Source organism: Hippopotamus amphibius, chromosome 7 (assembly GCF_030028045.1).
Source record: "Hippopotamus amphibius kiboko isolate mHipAmp2 chromosome 7, mHipAmp2.hap2, whole genome shotgun sequence".
In the NCBI taxonomy this organism is placed as follows: domain Eukaryota; kingdom Metazoa; phylum Chordata; class Mammalia; order Artiodactyla; family Hippopotamidae; genus Hippopotamus; species Hippopotamus amphibius.
The window spans coordinates 141,925,598-141,948,816 of NC_080192.1; positions in this window are offsets into that span (position 1 = coordinate 141,925,598).

The following is a 23,219-nucleotide window of genomic DNA, read 5'->3' on the forward strand; positions in this document are numbered from 1 at the left end:
CAGGCCTCCTGCCAGGCCCCTCTGGTACCCCCTCACCGCCCGTCCCGTGAGCGGATGCCACCAGTCTTCCCGCGCCTGGTTCAGGGAAGGAGCCCGGGGCGGGAGGAGGGAGGCCCGGGTTCCAGCTCTGGTTGCCTTTGCTGACTCCAGGCCATTTTGACACGTCCCCTGGACTCCCTTGTCCTCGGGCTCCCCACCTATAAACTGGACGGGAGGAGGAGCGGGCTTCCGCGGGCCCTTCCCTCCTTGGCATGACCCATGCTGCGGGTCTTCAGGCTCGGCCGCGGAGGAGGCTCGGTTGCCACCTCCGAGAGTCCCTGGGTATCGGGGAGGCGGACCGATGTTTCCTGTAGACTTTTCCATCCACCTGCCATGGCACTGGCGTGAGCAGCGAGCAGGCAGAAATCAGGGTCTGTGCTCGCCAAGGCCCCTCGCCAGCAGCCCCAGAAAATCTGGGTCCTAGCAGAGCAGACATGTACACGCCCCCACCACTACCGTCACCACCCACCCCAAACATCCCCGAAGAAAGGTAACCACAGAAACAGCCATAAATGTGGAGCTGGGCGTTAGTGTTAGGCTGAGACAAACTGTCTTTCTAGCGTCTCCAGGGGAAAACTCAAATCCTCCGTTAAATCCTCCTCCACAACAGCACGGTGAGTGAACTCCCACCACACGGGAGGCGGCGGAGAGAAGCGGTGGTGGGCGGCTTTGGGGGGAACTGGCTGGGGGCTGGCAGGCAAGGTGGTCCGAGCCCAGACCCCTCTCTCCGCAGGTAAATGACAACACTAAACCCGGAGGGAGTCGGTCTCCTAGGTGGCCCTGCTTCAAGCATTAAATGCCGTAGTGACTGTCTGCAGGAGCAGTGCCCGGCTGTAGTGATGTCATCGGGCTCCAGCTCTGGCACCTACCGGCTCCACCTTTCCTTCTCAGCAGAGACCAGTGGCCGAGGTCACTGCCTAGGCTTCTGGTAGCTTGTCCACACAGAGGGTGGGGTTACAGGTGAGGCGCCCTCTGTCAGATGCCCAGCCCAGGCCTATCAGCCCAGGTGAGTGGGAGCAGGTTACGATCTGCTGTGGTCACACTTAGGACCCTACTTCTCACTCAGGGTGCCCTTCAATGCAGGTCGGGGGGGGCGGGGCACCGGGAATGGGGAGGAGGCCACACAGGCACTCAGGAACCCCAGCCCCTTCCATCTAGAGAGTCCACCACCCTCCTTCAGGGCTTCTGAGGCCTCCACTGGCCCCTCGGCCAGCAACGAGAGAGGAGAGAGCACCAGCCAGGGGTCTCAGGGGTCCTGGAGGAGACACACATCACATCCACTGCATTCACTACCTGGAATTAACCACCCGGTCCCACCTGAATGCGAGGGGGCTAGGAATTACAGTCTCCTGTGTGCCCAGAAGAAAACAGTCACTTTGGTGAGCTCGTTGCTACAAATGCGGAACACACGTCTCTGAAGCTCAGTCACAGGACCGCAGATGTCCACCCCAGCACGGGAATCACCGTCATCAAGGCCATGAGCTCTGACCGCATATGACCGCATGCGAAACCAGCTCAGAAGAGGTTCACAGACCAGATGATGGTCTTGCTGGGCCTGGAAAGATGAGGAGGGGAGACGTGGTAGACACAGGGGAGAGGCAAGGTGGAGGATGAGAAAGCCCTGGGGAAGCGCAGATGGGCCAGTTTCCTGGACCTCCCTGCCTTTGCCCAGACTCTTCTCTCCCCCAGCATGCCTTCCCTTTTCTCCCCACCAAACTGGAACCTACCTTTCCCTTGACACTCAGTTCAGCTCCCACCTGGCCCTCCATCCCTCAGCTCAGCTGTCGTTCTCCCTTCTCTGAACTTCTAAGGAAGGCAGTTCTCCCTCAGGGGAGATACAACCTAGAATCTTCCTTTCTGTGTCTGCGGCTCCTTCCGTATCCCTTATGGAGCTTTGTGGAGGGAGAGCATGCAATAGTCTCTCAATAAGTACATGTGGATGTAATCAATAGAGCAAGAAAGAAAGCAAATTCAGGGTAGAGTGTTATACTAGTTTCCTGGGGCTTTGGTAAGAAAGTACCACAAACTGAGTGGCTTAAACTACAGACATTTACTGTCTCACAGGCTGGAAGCTGAGTGTCCAAGATCAAGGTGTTGACAAGGTTGGTTCCTTCTGAGGGCTGTGAGGGAGAGTCTTTTCAAGCCTCTCCCCTACTTTCTGTAGGCTCCGGTGTTTCTTGGCTTGTAGGTGGCTGTCTTCTCCCTGAATCTTCATGTCAGCTCTCCTCTGTGTGTGTCTGTCTCTGTGTCCAAATGTCCCCTTTTTTGTAAAGATACCAGTCTTTGTATTAGAGCCCACCCTAATGACCCCATTTTAATTCAATCAACGGCAAAGGCCCTATTTCCAAATAAGGTCACATTCACAAGCACCAGGGGTTAGGACATCAACATCTTTATGGGGGAGCAATTCAACACGTAACAGGTGTCATACAAGATGTCTTCCATATGAGAGCTATGAAAACTCAAAGGCAGGAGTGACTCTCATTATTCTTCACAAAACCTGACTGACTTTTATGATGCCGTGTTTTTCTAATGGAAATATAGTGGATTTACAATGTTGTGTTAGTTTCAGTGTACAGGATAGTGATTCAGATACATATACATACATTCTTTTTCAGATTCTCTTCCCTTATAGGTTATTCCAAAATATTTGCCTTTTTATTATTATTTCTAAGATCTCCTTGGAGATAAAGATTACCATTCACCTGCTGCATGAGACAGATACTAAGTATTTTCCATCTATTCAATTTTTTATGTACAAAATTTGCTTTTAGAGACTGTCTTTTATTTATTTAATTTATTGAAGTATAGTTGATTTATAATGTTCTGGGTATACAGCAAAGTGATTCAGTTATATATATAATGTATTATATATATATATACTTTTTCAGATTCTTTTCCCTTATAGGTTATTACAAAATATTGAGTATCGTTCCCTGTGCTATACAGTAGGCCTTTGTTGGTTATCTATTTTATATATAGTAGTGTGTATATGTTAATCCCAAATCCTAATTTATCCCTCCCAACTTCTTTCCCCTTTGGTAACCATAAGTTTGTTTTCTATATGTGTGGTATGTTATTATTTTTGAAGCATTTTTACATATACTATCCCTATCATTCTTGAGATTGTTTCCCCATTTTACAGATGAGGACACCTCTGCTTGGAGAAATGAGGTGTCCAAGGTTGCATAATAGAATCAGTGACGGCCAGATTCAGTGTCACTGTGTTGGACCCACACAGGCATCAGAAAAAAATACTATTTAAAAACACTTTGGACTAGGACGGGGAGGGTGGGGGGGGACTCGAGGGAGGGTGGGGGGGGAGTCAAGGGAGGGAGGGAATACGGGAATATGTGTATAAAAACAGATGATTGAACTTGGTGTACCCCCCCAAAAATAATAAAAAAAAAAAGTAAAATAAAGGACTTAATAAGATTAAAAAAAAAAAAAACACTTTGTAGTACTTCGCTGAACTTGAGTGTGTATCTTACTAGGGAGGTCCTTTCAAATGAATGAAGCCCTAGCTCACAAACCCCTGCTCCTGAATGTTTGAGGAAGTGGAGGCCAGCGTGTTTCCAGGTCCTAGTGTGCTGCTGTCACTGTTTCATTTGCACTCGTAATTACAGTGTGGCTGCCGGGAATAGAGTGGGCCACGGGGGCTCCTGTGGCTGCCCATCCTTCTCCTGACCCCGGAAGCTCAAGGCAGAGGAAACAGGCAGAGAACTGGCTGGCAGCACCAGCAGTAAGAATCCCTGGACCCTGCCTCTGGTCAGTAGATGATCAGAGGTGGGGAAACTGAATCATTAGACCATCTTGCTTATCCCTGAAGTACACCAGTGTTTGTGATGGCCCCCGAAACAGATGCTATAGCCCAGGGGTCACCCAGGGAATGTGACTCAGGGGCACTTTCCGATAGATCCCCCTTTCCCCTTCATCCTTGCAAGCTCCCAGGGCGGGGGGCGGCAGTGGGGGGAGAGGGAGGGTCAAGATAAACCAGGGTGTCCCTTCTCCTAGAGCAGCCGCCCTGCTATGAACTGAATTGTGTCCCCCAGAATTCATACATGGAAGCCCTAACACCCCCAATGTGCCTGTTTTTGGAGATAGGGCTTTTAGGAGATAGATAAGGTGAAATGATGTCATAAGAGTGTGCTTCTACTCCATTAGGATTGGTGGCCTTCTAGGAAGAGGAAGAGAATGAGCTCTCTCCCTGTCTCCACAAAGGCCATGTGAGGACACAGAGAGAAGGCAGCCACCTGCAAGCCAGGGAGAGAGTCCTCACCAGATTCTGAATCAGCCAACAGCTTGATCTTGGACTTCCAGCATCCAGAGCTGTGAGAAATACATGTCTGTTATTTAAGCCCCCCAAGTCTGTGATATTTCGTTATGGCCTAAGACACGCCTTGTATATCTTCACATCTTCTGTTTCCAGCCCCACATGCCCTGCTGCCCCAGGGGCTTTCAGGACCTCATTCTGTTCCTTGAGTAGGCCGTTGCCCTCTTGCCCCTACTCCCTGACCCCTCCCCAAGCTTGGCTTCTAAGGAACAGGGTGAAGAGGTGGAAAGGAGTCTGGGTGCAGTGAGGGCTCAGGAGCCGGGCTCCTCTCCCATCACCACCAAAGGCACAGCTCTGAGATGCAGAGGAAAGTGGGTGGGATTCCAGGTGCACAGACCTGGAGGCAAATTCCAACTCCTACAGTTGCCCTAGTCAGAACCCTGGGAAGGTTCCTTAAATTTACTGAATCTCTTGACCCAGCGTGTAGGGTGGTTGAGAGGCTTAAATGAGCAATATCAGATGTCCTTTAAAAGAAAAAAATTAACTCCTCCCTCCTTGACTCCCCTCTCTTCCTTCCCTCTTCTTTAACAAGCCTAGAACATTTTCTTCGGTAGCCCTAATCCAGGGTTCTGATTTCCTCATTTGTAAAATGTGGATATTAATGTCTCCCGTGGACTAAGAGAGGCAAACGTGTGTACAGGGCCTGTGGTATCAGAGGAACTCAACCAATGATCAGGACGTCACCTCCCTCACCATCATCAGCATCGCGTCAAAGGCTGGCTGACTCAGAGCACAGGTGTAAAGATTACCATTGTGGGGCTTCCCTGCTGGCGGAGTGGTTAAGTATCCGCCTGCCAATGCAGGAGACACAGGTTCGATCCCTGCTCCGGGAAGATCCCACATGCCGCAGAGCAACTAAGCCTGTGCACCACAACTACTGAGCCTGTGCTCTAGAGCCTACAAGCCACAACTGTTAAGCCCATGCACCACAACTACTGAAGCCCTCGCGCCTAGAGCCCATGCTCCACAACAAGAGAAGCCACTGCAATGAGAGGCCCGCGCACTGCAACAAATAGTAGCCCCTCTTGCCACAACTAGAGAAAGACTGCACACAGCAAAGAAAACCCAACACAGTCAATCAATCGATCAATCAATCAATAAATAAACAAACCTTTTTAAAAGAGAGAAAGAGAAAAGAAAATAGGAAAAAAAAGAAAACCATCACAGTGAATCTGTCAGGAGACCTAGGTTCTGGTCCCAACTCCAGCAGGTTTTAGCTGTGTTGCTTGGACAAGACACCTACCCTCTCTGAGCTCTTCCCTCAAGAGTTCTCTGCCCTCAGGTGGCCACAGGGAGAGAGGGTCAGATTTGCCATGGAATGGGAAATGGCTTTGTCCCCTGTTGCAGTGCACACCAGACACCGAGTGTGTTGATCTTGAAGCAGTGGCTCCACAAGGAGAGGTGGGTGGGTTGCTCTAGAGCCCCTGGGGCAGATGCACATTTGGTTTGCAGAGCAGAATGGACCAGGATGTGTGTCCATGCACAACACGGTCATGGATAATGTGGTTACCCGATGCAGGACGGGGCACCAGGGCAGCAGCCTGCCAGTTCCCACATGTAAAGACAAAGCCCCCAGCCCAGGGCTCTGCCTGCCAGGCCTGACATCTTTTCCATGTCGCTGAACAAGGAGGGGAGCAGCCCAGAGTCTGTTTGGCTGCATAAAGCCCCCGCGAAAGCACAAAACCCAAAGCCAAACACAAACAGTGGCTTTGACCACTGTTTCAAACCAGTTCAAACCGGAAAAGGCTGCTTGCCTTTCCAGCTCTTCTCCCGGTGGCTTCTTTTCTGGGAAACAGAGCTCCTGGTGCCTGAGAAATTGGTACATGCCCTGAGCAGGACAATAGGTGTCTGCTGCAACAGTTCCACAACAAACGTGGGGTGGAAGGAACACTCCTGCAGTCCTGTGCGTCTTCTTCCAGGCAACATTGTCCAAATTCCAACAGAAAGAAAGCAAGCCACATGTATAGGCACATTTTTAAAAGTAGAATGGCATGAGGGACTTCCCTGGTGGCACAGTGGTTAAGAACCTGCTTGCCAATGCAGGGGATACAGGTTCAAGCCCTGGTCCAGGAAGATCCCACATGGCACAGAGCAACTAAGCCCGTGCACCGCAACTACTTAGCCTGCGCTCTAGAACCCGAGAGCCATAACCGCTGAGCCCACGTGCCTCAACTACTGCAAGCCGTGCGCCTAGAGCCCAAGCTTCACAACAAGAGAAGCCACTGCAATGAGAAGCCCGTGCACCACAATGAAGACTAGCCCCCACTCGCCACAACTAGAGAAAGCCTGAGTGCAGCAAGAAAGACCCAATGCAGCTAAAAATAAATAAATAAATATTAAAGAAGTAAAATGACAGACAAAAATAATTTTAATGATACATTTTATTTAATCCAATCTAGAAAAACTGTTTCAACATGTAATCAATCTAGAAATTATGAGATATTTTGCATTATTTTTATTTCATACTAAATCTTTTAAATTCAGCTTGTGTCCTGTACTTAACAGCACATCTCAATTCAGATTAGCTGTGATTCAAGTGCTTAATAGTCTTTCCAACCAATGGTGCTGGAACAACTATGAAACTTGAAAAAGAATGAAGTTGGGCCCCTACCTCACACCATTTACAAAAATTTAACTCAGAATGGATCAAAGACCTAAACGTAAGAGCTAAAACTATAAAACTCTTAGAAGGAAACGTAAGCATAAATCTTTCTGGCTAAGGATCAGGCAATGGTTGTGTCAGGGGAAACACTGACTGAAACTGCTCGCCCTGGCCAGGCAAAGATAGTAACAATTTGCATGAGTTATTTTACAAAAGGAGATCCTGGTAAGGAACACGGAACTAACAAGCCACCAACCAGAAGAATACGGGAAAGGTTGAAAGGGGAGAGGAGAGGCCAGTCCACATGTCCTACCCACCTCCCAGACTCCTCCTCACTGGACTCCATCTTGGCTGAACCATGCGCGTGCCACCTGAGTCAGAATGATTGGCCAGAGACAACCTGGAAACCCACCCCATCACCATAAAACCCAAGACTGCAAGCCGAGCCATGTGGCAGAGCCGTCCTCCTGGGTTCCCTTACCCTCCTGCTCTCTGCCTGGGCGCCCCTGCCCAATAAAGGCTCTTGCTTTGTCAGCACTTGTGTCTCCTCGGACAATTCATTTCTGAGCTTTAGACAAGAGCCCTCTCTTGGGCCCTGGAAGGGGTCCCCCTTCCTCCAACAGTTTCTTAGCTATGACCCAAAACCCAGGCAACCAAAGAAAAAACTGACAAGTTAGACATCATCAAAATTAAGAACTTTTGTGCTTCAAAGGACACTCTCAAGAACATGAAAAGACAACCCGAAATATGGAACAAGATATCTGCAAAGTAAATATCTGAACTTCTATTTAGGATATATAAAGAATTCTTACAGCTCAACAATAAAAAGGCAAACCGATTTAAAAATGGAAAAGGGGGACTTCCCTGGTGGCACACTGGTTAAGACTCTGAGCTCCCAATGCAGGGGGCCTGGGTTCAATCCCTGGTCAAGGAACTAGATCCCACATGCATGCCACAGCTAAGACTTTGCATGCCACAATTAAGGAGCCTGCGTGCTGCAACTAAGAAGCCCACGAGTCACAACTAAGACCCGGCGCAACCAAATAAATAAATAAATAAGTAAATAAATACATAAAAATGGAAAAGTGCTTGAAAGGACGTTTCTCAGAGGAAGATAAACACAGGGCCAATAAGCACACACCAAGAAAAGATGACCAACATCATTAGTCATCAGGGAAATACAAAGCAAAACCTCAATGAGATTACTCTGCACCCTCTAGGCGCTAGAGTCAAAGAGCTGGACAATAAAAAGTATTGGTGGGGATGGGAAGAAACTGGAATTTCCGTCCGTCCACTGCTGGGAGAGCAGAATATAAAATGGTGTGATGGCTGCGGAGAACAGTTCGGCAGTTCTTCAAAAAAAGTTAAACATAGAGTTACCATAGGAGCCAGCAATTCTTCCCCCAGATATATACCCAAGAGAATTGAAAATCTACTCCTGCTCCCAAACTTGTGCATAAATGTTCACAGCAGCACTATTCACAACATTGTAAAGTAGAAATAACCCCAAAGTCCATCTACTGAGGAACAGATAGACAAAAGGTGGTCTTGAGAAGTCCCTGGTGGTCCAGTGGTTAGGACTCTGTGCGCTCACTGCCGAGGGCCAGAGTTCAATCCCTCGTTGGGGAACTAAGATCCCACAAGCTATGCGGCGCAGCACAGCCAAAACAAAGATAAAAGAAAAATGTGGTCTATCCATAAGAGTGGAATATTATTCAGCCCTAAAGAGAGATGCAGTACTGATACATGCTACAGCATACGGAACCTTGACGACATTGTGCTGAGTGAAAAGAGCCATACAAAACTTGTCCAGAATAAGCAAATTCACAGAGACTAACAGTAGATTATTGGTTGCCAGAGTCTGAGAACTGAGGAAAATGGAGGAAGAGTGACTGCTAGTGGGCAGGAGGTTTCTTTTTGGAATCAGAGAGGGAGGAGGATGGTTGTGCAGCTTTGTGAATATACTTACAACCACTGACTGTATACTTGAAAAATACATTTTTAAAAATCAGAGAGGAATGGGACTTCCTAGGTGGCGCAGTGGTTAAGAATCTGTCTGCCCAAGGCAGGGGACACAGGTTCGATCCCGGCTCCAGGAAGAGCCCACATGCCACGGAGCAACTAATCCCGTGAGCTACAACTATTGAGCCTGTGTGCTGCAACTACTGGAGCCCATGAGCCTAGAGCCTGTGCTCTGCAGTAAGAGAAGCCGCTGCAATGAGAAGCCCGCGCACCACAACGAAGAGTAGCCCCTGCTCGCCGCAACTAGAGAAAGCCCGTGTGCAGCAACGAAGACCCAACACAGCCAATAAATTAATTAATTAATTAATTAACTAGTAACAAACCAGAGAGGAAGATATTTGCCCCAAGTCATAGAGATAATAACATCAAGGTGAGAGCTAGACTCCTAGGTAAGATTCTTTTCCCCCCAGCTTCACGTGACCTGTGGGGCTACACTTTTTTTTTTTTAGTATTGCAAGAACATGACATTAAAAGAAACTTGAAGGGCAAAATCCTTGTATAAAGTGGAAAGGGAATTGCACAGAAGAAATAATCCAAGTGGCCAATAAGCATGAAAGATATCCAACCTCCTCAGCAGCTGAGACAAAATAAAGCAACTGTGATATAGCGTTACCTCCTTACCAGTACCAAGTACTGAAGAGGATGTGAGGATTCGAGGGCATGGAGGGGAAATTGCGACGATTGCTTTGGAGGGCAACTTGGCAACATCTAGTAAAAGAGAGAGGCAAGTACCCTTCTGTCCAGCAATTGTCGCCGCCTCTGATTATACACTCCAAGAAAACCTCTGTGCAGAAGCCAGAAAGCCATGTTCAAGGACATCACTGCAACAAAGGAGTGAAAATCGAAAGCAGCTTTAATGTCCAGCATTCCGAAAAGGAGTAAACAAAGCACGTTATTTCACACGATAGACTCCTATAAATGGCAGTTAAAATCAAGTAGCTAGATATATCTGAATTAACATAAACAGATCTCGAAAACAGCATTGAATTTTTTAAAAAAATGCAAGGAATAGGGTGGGGTGAATTGGGAGATTGGGACTGACGTATATACACTACTACATATAAAATAGGTAACTAATGAGAAGCAACTGTATAGCACAGGGAACTCTACTCAGTGCTCTGTAATGACCTAAATGGGAAAGAAATCTGAAAAAGAAGGCATGTATGTATGCGTATGACTGATTGACTTTGCTGTACAGCAAGAAACTAACACAACATTGTAAAGCATCTATATTCCAATAAAAATTAATTTTAAAAAAAGAAAGAAAACTTCCTGCAGTCCTAGGTGTCAAGAAAAATAAATCAGACTCCATTTTAGAAATTAAAATATACATAAAATGTCTTAATAAGAATGAAATTTAAAACAAACAAAAAAGGCAAAGAATGGAAACTGTATGATATGCTACTGTTTAGGTTTGTTTAAAACATACAATTCATTGTACATCTGTCTAAATATATACAAATATAGCAAAAGTATCAAAATGGACTGAAAGAGAATGCCACTAGTTCATGTGAAGGGTTACTTCTGGGACAGGGCAGGGTGGGGAAAGACTGGAGTGATGGAAGGGGGTTTCGCCAGCACCTGACATGCATTATTTCTGGAAATATGAAGCCACTATGTCCTGACAGCCATTCTGTTGCGGGCACATGTGTCTGATATTCTCTGGACTTACCTGTATTTTAAATATTCTCATTAAAAAGTCACATGAAGAGTTTCCCTTGACCCTCATTTTATCTGATGCTGTCTCCATTCTGATTTATGGTAATGTCCAGCTAATCTAAAAGTCAAAGTGCCAGGAACCTCAACCTTTTGGAAAGCAGCCCTCAAACCAAGAGAAGAGTTCTTGTGGAGGAGACAGTTGTTATGAAGTCCAGGTACCGAATTCTGTAGAAGCTTCAGCCTTAGTTGGTAAAATAAGGCAGAATATTAAAAACAATTCTCACAGCAGAGGAATGTGAGTAGCTCAGAAGGATGTTAAAATTTCATGTCTTTCGAGCAGGGTCAGTGAAGTCACCGTAAAGCTCAAAAATAAGGAAGGACTGGGACACGGGGAGGCATTGCCAAGGTCAGGGTGTGCAAAGACAGCCCCTACAAGGGGCAGCTTGAGAGACAGGGAGAGAAGCCATCTGACACCACAGTCTCCCCTGTCGGGGCGGCCGCGGTGGGGACAGAGGTGGCAGGGGGTAGGTGTCCAGAGGGAATCCAGGAAGAGGAGCACGCAGAAGGTCCAACAGAAGCAGAGCAGGCAGCTTTGGAGGGAAGCAGCTGCTCTGACAGCTCATGGTCCCAACCCTAAGAGCAGGGCTCCGCTGTCCTGAGAGCTTCAGGGTCCGCAGAGAGCCAGGCATCTGCCCCAAGAGGGACGTGGGGTCTTGCCAGGCAGATGCAAGTCATTCCCACGCTGCTGAGTTGCCCTGAGGGCACCGCCCAGAGCTCGTGGCATCATGACTGCTGTGACGCACCTCCCAGACTCCCCACCAGACCCACCTCAGCTGCTGGGAGTGTTGGCCACTAATGGCTCTCCACTCATCCCTCCCTGGGAATTGCCCTTGAGAGAAAAGAGCTGCCTGGTGTTCACCACTCCCCAGGGACAGCCCACATCCAGTAACTGTTAACTTGGGGACCCAGCTGAGGACGTCCCTGCAGGTCTACTCAGCCTCTGAGCTCCCTGTGGGGATGGCTGAGGCTCTGTTGTAGCTGCCTCCCTCTGTGTCTGTTACTTACTGCAGAGGTGTGTCCCCAAGGGCACTCCCTAATGAAACTCCTGCCTGAACATCTCATCTCCAAATCTGTTTCCCAGGGAACAAAGACACAGGATATCTAACAATGGTCTGAAGTTATCAAAAACACATTACATACAATGTGTTTAGGAACCTCTATGTGAGACTGTGCAATATATCTATATTCAATTCTGCATTAGAATCAGCTGCAAATAATAAAGGCCCAAGAAATACTGGCTTCAGCCAAATAGACATTTAGTTCTTTCTCATATAAAAGTAGCCTAGGGCAAACTAATCTATAGGATAGAAAACAGATAGAGTAGGTATAAGCAGGAAGGGGGTGGGGTTGGACTAGTAAAAGGTACAAGGAAATTTTCCGGGGGTTACAGGGATATTCTATATCTTGATTGGTATGGTGGTTACCTGGGTATATACGTATATCAAACCTCATTGAACTGTAGACTTAAAATGGGAGCAATTTATGTAAATTATAACTCAATAAAGTTGAGTAGCCCAGAAACAGGAAGTAGCCCAAAGACAGGAAGTCTGGGGTTAAAATTGTCCAGGTGACAGGGACTCAGTCTTCTTTTTTTGTGTTTCTTCTCCTTGTACCATCTTTAGTCTCAAAGTCACCTCATGACCCAGAATAGCTGCAAAAGCTCCAGCACTTACATACTTTTTATAGGCAGAAGGATGAAAAAAGGGAAAAGAGCCATCTCCCTCTTTTCTAAAGAGAAAGTAAGTGCCACACACTTCTGCTCACATCTCATTGGCCAGAACTTAGTTGTACAGCTACACCTTCCAATAAGGAAGCTGGAAAATATATAGTCCTTAAATGAGATGTTTGCAGCTCCAAATAAATTTTGGTTCCTGTTGGGGCAATTCTCACAATATCTTAGAAAGATTTCCATGAAAAAGTAGTTGAAACAAAAAATACTTTGTATACTTTAAAGGGAGAGCATCAAGCTGACACACTGAATGGGGGTGAGGGGGAGTGTCTTAGGGCTTTTCCAGTGAAAGGAAAGGTCAAAATGTCAGCACAGGGAATTCCCTGGTGGTCCAGTGGTTAAAACTCTGTGCTCTCACTGCCAAGGGCCTGGGTTCAATCCACAAGCTGAGCGGTGCAGCCAAAAAGAAAGAAAGAAAAAGCACACATTCGATCTACACACTTAAGACAGGTTTACCCCAATGTAAAAACATTTTATTTTCTTGGTAGATTCATGGTTTCCTAGGGCTGGAGGAAATGTTGGAGTGAAATGGGTGGGTGTCTCCTAAAGGATTTCTTTGCGGGGTGATAAAAAATGTTCTAAAATTAGTCCTGGTGATGGGCTAACTCGGGCTGACTGGGCAGTATCCTGTCCTGACTTGGGGAGAAAAATGTTCCTTCTCTGTTCACTGTCCCTGGAATTCAGCCCTGCTGCCAACAGACACCCCAGAGTTATCCCCAGCCTCTCATGCACATGGTCTAGAGGCTCACAGGAGGCTCCAGGGTTTCAGGGTCTGAAATATTCCCCCACCGCATGTGTCAGTTACAGGTGGAGGGAGGCGAGAGCCGGCCTGGGCCACACCCTGAGCCTCTGGCAGCTCCAGAACCTGGGTCTCCAGACCCGACCCCACCCTCTGTTGGTCCCCCCGACACTGCACCTCTACCTCCCTCCTTTGCTTTGCCTGGAAGCCATCGGGGCAGAAGCTCTCAGCATCACTGTGTTCAGGTGGGAGGTGGCCAGGACACCAGCAAGAAAAGGAAGCTGAAAGTTCTTTGCAGGCAGGAAAGCACCTGGCTTTGTTGTTTCTCTTTTCAGGGTTGAGGCTGCAGGAGTGCTGGCTGGGCTGCAGAGGCCCTGGGCTCTGCTTTGGGAGGAGGGGATTTGCTGGATTGGGTCAGGGACTGCCCCCGCCTCCACCACCTTCCCCCTCTACCACCTTCCCCGGAGGCTGTCCTGGTTTGCCAGAGAAGGCATCAGCTCAGAGGCAGCTGGCACGGAGCCCACCAGCCCTCTGCAGCCTCGGCCGAGGGCAGAGGAAAGCGAGGGCCAGGCCTGTCCGTGGGAAGTCAGGTGAGGCCCTGACAGGCCTGTTGTCCGGAAGGGACTCCCCATCAGAGCTGTGCATTTGGGTAAGCATGTACAAGGTCAGAATCTTCCCACGGCGTTTGTGCCCAAGACCTCCATCTTCTGATCTCAGTGAAGACATGAGACACTGAACCCTTTCAGGCGTCCTCACCACCAGCTGCTCCTGAGGTAGGACCCCTATGCCAGCTGGCCAGTCTTTCCTGCCTGAAAGCCCACCCAGAACCTGATCAAAGTGGAGGCTGCTGAGAGCTCAGGGCCCACCAAAGGTCAGCAGGCCCCTAAGGACAGAAGTCGGCCTCCCCTTTCGCTGGCCTCCCCCTCCCTGGCCTCCCCTACGGGCCAGTCTGCTTGGCCTGCCCCCTCCCTGGCCTCTTCGGGGGCCAGTCTGCACAGGTCACCCTAGGATTCCTGCTGCGTCCCAGACACCCGCCTTGCCCACACCTCCCCCCCGCTGGGAAGGCCCCTCTCGCCTTTCTCCACTTGTTGAGCACTTTTCACCCTTCAGACTCATCGCAAAGCTCAAATGTGGCCTGCGGCCGCCAGCACCAGCTCCCCCAGACCCTCCAGCCCTGTGTTCCCCCCTCACAGCCGGGCTTCACGATGACGGGAACCTGCCGGTACCCCCCATCCTGAGAGCATGTGGTCCACCTCACCACGGGGCAGCCCCAGCCCAGTAAACGCACAGTGATGAGGGAGGGCCGGGGCCTCGCCGGGGCCTGCAGTGGTCGATGGGTTGGCTTGTCCGCAGCTGGACAGGCCACATGGGGCTGCTGGGAGCCCAGGGGCGCAAAGGGCCAAGCGGTCGCCACAGCCTGGGCAGCCGGATGCTTCCTGCCCGCACCAGCCAGGGGCCAGAGAGACTCAGCACTGGAGGCAGGCTTCCTGCCCAGAGCACCTCCGCTTCTGCCAGCCGGGAGCTTGGTGCCCACCAGGGCCTGGGGCCGGCGTTTCAAAGATGCCAACGCCGCACCAAGGGTCAGGCCTTGGGGCCTGGTCTGATAGTCCATTCGCAGCTGTGTGGCCTTGGGCATGGCGCACAGCCTCTCGGAGCCTTGGTTTCCTCATCTCTGAGAAGCAGGTGTTGGAACTCGGCATTCCTCCCTCCGAAGCCTGTACAAGAATTAAATAAAGTGACCCTGAGTGTCCTGTTCCTTGTCTACAGGCCCGGCGCTCTCTTACCTCTCAGAGCTCTTCCTGGTCTTACCTTCCAGGTAGCTCTTCCTGCTCCGGACGCCGCCTCCCAGCTCCCCGCAGGAGGTCTGGCCCCGCGGCTCTTTGCACTCCACTCTGTGTTGGCCCTTCAGGCACACATGGTGGCTCTGTGTGCTCCCCCCTTTCTGCCCTGTGAGGTCCTTGCAGGGTCCCCAGGGACAGCCCAGGGAGGTGCTCAGCAAGTTTTCCTTCCTGCAAGAGAACCGCAGTGGTGGCGTTGGAAAAGCAATGGGCCGCGAGTCCTCACTTGAAGTTCAGACACAAACACAAATTCCTGCCCGTGCTGTGTGTCCCGGCGCAGCTCCCTCACTCCTCCGGACACGTCTCCAGCCTCAGAGGGCCGATTGTCCTTCTGGACTTCACTGCAGGCTGTTGTGGGGAGTGAATGCGTCTGCCTGTAGGAAGTGCTCCAGATGATGGATGCTTCCAGATGTTAGCACAGCTGGGATGGGACAGGTCATGAAGGTCACGTGCGATCTGCTTCCTCACAGACGTCTTGGGGTACAAGCTGGCTGTGGGTGGTGATCATATTTTCCAAACCAAAAATCAGGACACCCAGACTGACAGCTGCAAGGCTGCTCATCCTGGAGAACCCGAGTCCTGGGGCGGCCGCAGGTGTGTCTGCCAGGTGTGCAGGTGGGGAGGGAGGCTGCACGGCCCCCATGCCGCCCGGGGAGGTGTCATCCACAGGTGCTGGGTCCCCTCAGCGCTGGGCTTGTTGAGGGTGAGTTAACACCTGCCAGGGACAAGGTGTGGCTTTGTATTCAAGCCAGCATCTGCACCAGCTGCTGACAAGGACCTGTCACAGGCCTCAGGTGCCCCCACCCTAACGGCAGAGGGCCTGGAGCACTGGGGTGCCCCTGCTTCTGAGCTCCAGAGGTGTGGGAGCCCTGAGGCTTTCCCTCCACCCCCACCCCACCCCCCACCGTGGTGCTGAAGCACCAGCACCACCACCCCCAGATTCCATGCCTCCGAGCTGTGCCTGGGAACACATCCCCCCCTTCCCTGCAGGGCCTGCTGCTGCCCTTGCCCTGGGGTCTCTGGGACCCTGGACATCCTTCTAGCCAGCACTACCTCTGCCCTGTGACTTGGGTCTTTTGCTGAGACTCCACCTAAGCAGTGCTGAGGGCAGGGACCATGTTATTTTCCTCCACATCCCAGGCTTATTGTTAGGGCCCAGACAACAAATGTCTGCGTGACATGAGACAGAAAATAAATGTACAGTCTGGCTTGATATGGAAACTACAATTTATTTTTTCCTGTTCATTTTCTTTGTTGCATAAGAAGGATCCAACATATTCCAGGGCTGAACGCACCTCCCAGGAGAAAATGCAAATATTTTCCTTTACATCCAGTAAGTATTTGGAAGTTAAGCTAGTGTGGCCTTTGCAGAAAGGATCTAACACGATTTTAAAAGGAAAAAAAAGGGGAAGGGGGGAAGCATCTGACATGAAAGAGAAAGAGAGAGCATTTTGGGGATGGGAGAATAAAGAGGGTGAGGGTGAAGGAGGAGAGGGGGGTGCCATACCCCTGGCTCCTCAGGCTGGGAGCGGGTCCCGCCAGAGAGGCTCCATCTTGGAGGGGTGAGTGGGGATGAGCAGCTGCTTGGGAGGGGCTGTGAGTTGGCCTTGAGAAGGACCACTCAGGGAGGCAAAATTGGAGGGGGGGGGTTGTCCAGCAGCCAGCCATGGAGTGAACCCTTATTGAACAAACCTCTCCCCACAGGCTGGCATTTACAGAAGCCAAGGAGACCAGCAGCCAAAGAGGGGGCCTGGGGGCTGGCGGGGCTGGGCTGGTGATGGGACGCTCTGAGCAGGGTGGTGCTTGGTGACCCCCTTTAATAACTGAATCAGTGGGGAAAAGGTGAACTCCCCAGCAGTCCAGAGGTTAGGACTGCGCTTTCACTGCCATGGCCCGGGTTCAATCCCTGGTTGGGGAACTAAGATCCTGCAAGCTATGGGGCGTGGCCCAAAAAGAAAACATGGGGAAAAGGTGGTAGAAAGGTGGACATGCAAGCCCTTGGAGGACAACGCAGGGCTCTGTTTGCTTCAAGGTCATGGCCATGATACCCCTGTCTTCCCCTACCTCTCCCAGCTCCTCTGCCAGATCTAACTGTGCCCGAGGACCTCCCCAACCAGGTGTGGAGGTGAGAACCCACAGAGAGAGGGGGCCAGGAGCCCTCACTGTACACAGAGGACTCCCTCCTCCCCCGCTGCTCCATCCTGCAGGAGGCGGCGGCCAGCACACAGTCCTCCCCTCTGACACTGTGGCCATGCTTACACTGTGGCCTTCGGGGCCAGGCAACTGGTCAGCGGCTGGGCAGGAAGCAGAGGTGAACTGTGAACTTGTTGCTCACAGTTCTGGGCACAAACCTGGCCTGTTGGTCTGCCCTAGCTGCATCTAGGGAAAACTCCTGTGTTCTTTCTGCTCACAGAATACTCTGAACGCCACATACATTGGTTTTCCCATAAAGTAATTCTACAACCCCAACTGGGCACCCTACAACTCAGTTCTGACACTATCCTCCTGCAGAGAGGGGCAGATCCCACAGGTGAGGGCTCAGTCCCACGAGATCACTCCCCACCCCCTTCAGACGCCAGGCACACGTCCTGGCTGTCACCAGCCAGTTGCTTCTGGCCCACTGGCTAGAGATTGGACGTTCAGGTGACCCCTCCTCGGCTTTGATTACTTTGCTTGAGCAGCTTACAGAACTCAGGAAAACAGTTTACTTACTAGATTACCAGTTCTTTATCAAAGGATATAACTCAGGAACAGCCAGTGTAAGAGATGCCAAGGGCAAGCTGCATGGGAAGCGGAGAGGAGCTCCCCTGCCCCCTCCAGGGGCGCCACCCGCCTGACACCTCCACTAGGAAGCTCTCCAAACCCTGCACTTTGGGGAGCCTCCCCGACTGATTACATCTTTTGGCCATTGGTGGTTGAACGCCAGCCCCGCCCCTCTCGGGTCAGGGGGGTGGGACTGAACGTTGGTTGGCTTCCCTGTCAACCAGCCCCTCCCCTGGGGGCTTTCCAAAGTCACCTCGTTAACAAAAACCCAGCTGTGGTTGAAAGGGGCTTGTTATGAATAACGGAAGATACCTTTATCTCTCTTACACGTAGGAAATTCCAAGGGTTTTAGGAGTTCTGTGGCAGGAAGGGGGGCGGGGCATGAGCGGGGTGAAGATTAAATATATATTTCTCATTAAAAATCACCAAATCACAAGTTGCCATAACAAAATACCACAGACTGGGTGACTTAAACCACAGACATTAATTTCTCACAGATCTGGGGGCTGGAAGTCTGAGATCAGGGTGCTGGGAGATTTGGTTTCAGGGAGGAAGGTCTCCCTAAAGCTTCCCAAGGGACCAGAGGATGCACCCTGGCTCAGGGGAGCTCCCTGTGGAGTGAATTGCACCAACAGGAAGTGAGGGGATTTGCAGATGCATTGCCTTCTTTTCTATCTCTGGGATCTCCTGGGCACCTGGGGAGCCACTGCTCTCTCCTTCGTGCCCCTCGGGGAAGCATGGTCATCTCATTTCACTCTCACAGCCCTGGGCTTTCATTTCCCAAATAAAGAGGCAGCTCTTGAATCTTTGCCCTGTGCCCTGGTTTCTAGAGGGCTGCAGCTAAGGCACGCGTTGCCCCTGTTCCTGCGTCCAACGGTGGGAGGGGATCAGGAGGTGGTGATGCCACTGAGCTGGTGCGTGAGACACAGGAAGTGCCCAGGAGATGTTCCGGCAGGAGGGCAGACGTGAGGGGGTCGCTGCCACTCCCACCCTGGACTGCCGACCTCTAAACTTCTTTCCTGACAGAACAACCTCTCGTGAGTTTAAGACCCTGTGATTAGTCTCTGAAGTAGTCAGCTTCGGCTACTATCACAAAACACCATGGCATGGGTGGCTTCGACTATAGACATCTGTTTCTCACGGTTCTGGAGGCTGGGGAGTCCAAGGTCATGATGTCAGCAGGTTTGGCTTTGGTGAGAGCCCTCTTCTTAGCTTGCAGATGGCCAGCTTCTCACTGTGTCCTCACAGTGGAGGGAGGGAGGGAGAGAGGGAGAGGAGAAGGGAGAGGAAGAAGAGGGAGAGGGCTCTGTTCTCTTTTCCTTCTTTCTCTTCTTGTAAGGGCACTAATCCCCTTCATGAGGGCTCCACCCTGGTGACCAACTCCCACCACCCCCCCCCCCACCTCCAAATACCATCACAGTGGAGATTGAGAGTTCAACAAATGAAGTTCAGGGGACCAAGCATTCGGTCCATGATAAGTTCACAGCAAACCCAGTAGTAGTGGATAAGCCCCCATTACCAAGTCCAAGTTTGCTCTGCTGGCTGCAAGACAGGCCACTGAATCGGAGAAAATGTGCTGAGGCAAGGAAAGGCTTTATTCAGAAAGCCGGCGGACCGAGAAGATGACAGCATAGTGTCTCTGAAAGACCATCTTATCGGGGTCTGGCTGCCAGTTTCTTTTACAGAATCAGAGAGGGAGAGGCGGTAAGGAAGTAAAGTGAAAAGGGCCATCAGTCTTGCAAAAACATCTCCTTAAATGACCAGCCTCGGTGAGGGGAAGTGTTAATTTCTTCCTTTCTGCAGCCATTTACAGGTGGGCAGGGCCAGATTGTCTGTGAGCTGAACAGAGGCACTTTAGAACATCAGGCAGAAGGGCAGGGTTCCCTGAGTCAGGCCGTCGTGTATGATTACAATAACAAAAGCAACAGAAGCAAAGGTGAAAGCCACAGAAACAGATGCAACAGGGAGTCCGATTTAGCTCTTCCCTGTTACACACCTTCCACTCTCCCCCATCTGAAACAACAATAACAACAACCTTTCCCGGATCCCAAGCTCCTCTCGGCTTACGGCCCTCCTTCCCTCTCATTTCCTTCTCAAACATCTTATAATTTGAAAGGACTCATTCATCTCCACTTCCTTTTCCTCATGGTTCAAGCTGGCATTGACCTGCACCTGGGGCCTAATCCCTGAACATGGGCGTCATCTGGGACACTTCCCTCTCTCTCACCTCCTCCCTCCAGTCCCCATGGTCCAGCCTCCAGAATATTCCTTGCATCTGTCTGCCTCTCTCCATCCCCATGACCACGGCCAGCATCTCACACTTGGCCTGCAGGAAGAGCTTCTCTCAGTGGTTAAGACCCCACGCTCCTGATGCAGGAAGATCCTCTCTCTGGTTCTGGTGTCCACTCCACCCTGAGGAACAAATCAGCTCCCAGATCACAAACAGATTGTTGCCAGAAAAAGCCCAGCCTCTGTTCACAGATGCTGAATAGAAATATGGAGACAGAGCTTTGGAGGAGTAGAAAGGAATAGCTTTATTACTTTGCCCAGCAAAGGGGGAACACAGTAGGCTAGCGCCTCAAGAACGGTGCCCCCCTCCCTGGGGAATAGGGAGAGGTTATTTATGGTCAGGGGTGGTGGTCAGCGGTGTGTGATAAGGATCAAGGCAGTAACAGTTTTGCATTCTTTTTTCTTCTGCAAATTTCCAAAAGGGTGGGGTTGCTGACTGGATTAGAGTGTGTGTGGGGGGAAGGGGCACCTTAGGTGGTCGGGTCTCCTAATCTCATGAGCTTCTCTGGTTCCTTTAATCTTGCCTCAGGTGGTTTCATGGTGGTTCCTCCCTTGCTCAGCAACTGTTTGTGAATCTGCCCTTTGGAACTCAGGGAAGGTCATGGAGGCTGGAGTCTTGCCTAAAAGAAATGGAGGACAAAGAAACAAAAACCTCCACGTCCAGGGGCCCCCCCGGGCCCTGGGTGGCATCAAGAGGAGAAGGCAGAGAGGGGAATCAAAAGGAGTCCCTGATGGGAGATGAGGGGAGCAGGGGAGAGAAGAGGCGAGAAGCCCAGGCTCCTGGCTCAGGAGTTGGGTGGACGGTGGCACCATTTGCTAGTGGGAGGACTGGGGAAGGGAGAGAAGGTCGTGGTGAACTGTGGGCCTCCACAAGACGCCCACAGGTGGCTGGATGTACAAGAACGGGGCCCGGGCGAGGGGCGATTCGGGGTGGCAGCCAGGAGGAGGTGGCCAAGCCTGGTGAGGAGAAGCAGCAGGGAAGATGCAAGAGGAAAGCAGAGATGGAGCCTCGAGCCTGTGACACCAGCAACAGGCACCCTCCCGGGCGGGCGGAGCTGCCAGGCCTTTTCTCCACCTCTTTTCAGCTCACGAAAACTTAAGGGAAGAAACATGCAGCCAACAGCTGCGCCAAAGGGCAGGCAGGGGCAGCAGCGCCAGCGGATGACAGCTCTCTGTGGGAACGCTCTTATTTCTAGCCTGGTCGCCGGTTTATGAGTTTACCCGTTTAAGCCATTTTGGATCTGAACCCAGATTAGGTCAAAACGTTTATCATAGGCCTTTTTGCGTAAAGCTATCTAATCAGACCTTTAAAATATAGCTTCACTGCTTTCATGTTTGATTGACATTCAGCCTTCCAGGTCATCGCACAAAGGGCCATCCGCTTGCATGTATAGAATCCTATAGAAACACTTTTTCCCCAAGTGTTCTGGACCGGTGTTGGTTTAGTTCATCAAAAAGTGAGTTCAAAAGAAAAAAAAAAGCGGGTTCAAGGGGAAATTTATTTATTTATTTATTTATTTTAGCCACGCAGCTTGTGGGATCGTAATTCCCCAACCAGGGTTTGAACCCGGGTCCAAGGCCGTGAGAACACAGAGGGAATTCCCTGGAAAATTGTTTTTAAAAATTGAAACATATCTTACACTTTTAACATAAATCATCTGAAAATACACTCATCAGTCAACGGTGATGTCGGGCAAAGCCTGCTCTGAGCCTGGGTCCCGTGGCTGGAGAACAAGTCGCTCTTCTCATGCCAGCAGCACCCACACCGCACACCCCACGACTCCTGCTTCCTACTTCCTTAAAATCTGAAGAGCGTTTAAAAGCATCTGTGAGACAACCTGAGTGCAGGGTCTGTTTAGACTGTTATTCTTTGTTCTGTGATTCTTTTACAGAGGCCTTCCCTGTGTGTGCTGGTTATCTATTGCTATGTGACAAACCCCTTCAGCACTTAGTGTCTGGAAGCAATGAGAATTGTTCATTCTGTCTCAGTGTCTGTGGCCAGGAATTCAGAAGCAAGTGGACTATCCAGGTGTTGACTGAAACAAGCAAACAAACAAAAACACCTAAATGTTTCAAGTTACGTTTTATTTGGGGAACTTACTAAGGACCCTGGCGCAGGAGACAGCCTCTCAGATTACTCTGAGGAACTGTGCCGAAGAGGTAAGGGAGGAGCCAGGATATATGAATTTTTACTGAAAAAAAAAAAAATCAAAAGATGACTGCTAATTGCAAAAAACAGACATCTCGAGTTAAAGATTTTAGTGCTTTGCTCTGTATGGATGCAAGAGTCTGGGCTCATTAAAATGATTCCTTTCGTATGCATCTTGAGTATCTAGGGCTGGTATTCTATTTTTCTCCATCCTGAATTCCCACCAGGGCACCCTGTCGGCTGATGGTTTGATGGAAGGTAACATTCTCTGTTTACTGAAATGGCAGGCGACCTGTTTTTCCTCCACATAAGTCTTCTCAGGGTTTCTCATGAGGCCGCTGCCAGATGGCGGCCGGGGCTGCCGTCAAGAAGAGGGTGGAGGCGCTCCAGGGTCCACTTCTATATCTGTTCCCTCACGGGGCTGATGCCGGCCAGCGGTGGGAGGCCTCAGCTCCACTGCAGGTGGGATTCTCCAAGAGGCTTGAGTGTCCTTACGATGTGACAGCTTCCTCCAGAGCAAGTGACCCAAGAGAGCCAGGCAAAAGCTGCAGTGCCTTCTGCAACTTCACTAGGAAGACACTCAGCGTCACAGAGCAGTCTCGACTCAGCATGGGAGAGGGTTATGCAAGGTATGAACCCCGAGAGGGCCCCTCCTGCAGGCCGGCTATGGCTCTGAGCTTCATTCAACAACAATATACTGGGCTTCCTAGGTGGCACAGTGGTTAAGAATCCGCCTGCCAATGCAGAGGTCACGGGTTCGATCCCAGCTCCAGGAAGATCCCACATGCTGCGGAGCAACTAAGCCCGTGTGCCAAAAATAAAAAAAAAAAATAAAAATAAAAAACAACAATATATTTAAAGCGACTCACCCAGAATTAATCTTTTTCAAAGCATTTAATTTAGCATTCAGAGAAACAACTCTTTAAATCCACATTTTATCATTTCATGTGTGTTTAATACACAAGGTCTTTTTTTTAAAAATATTTATTTATTTATT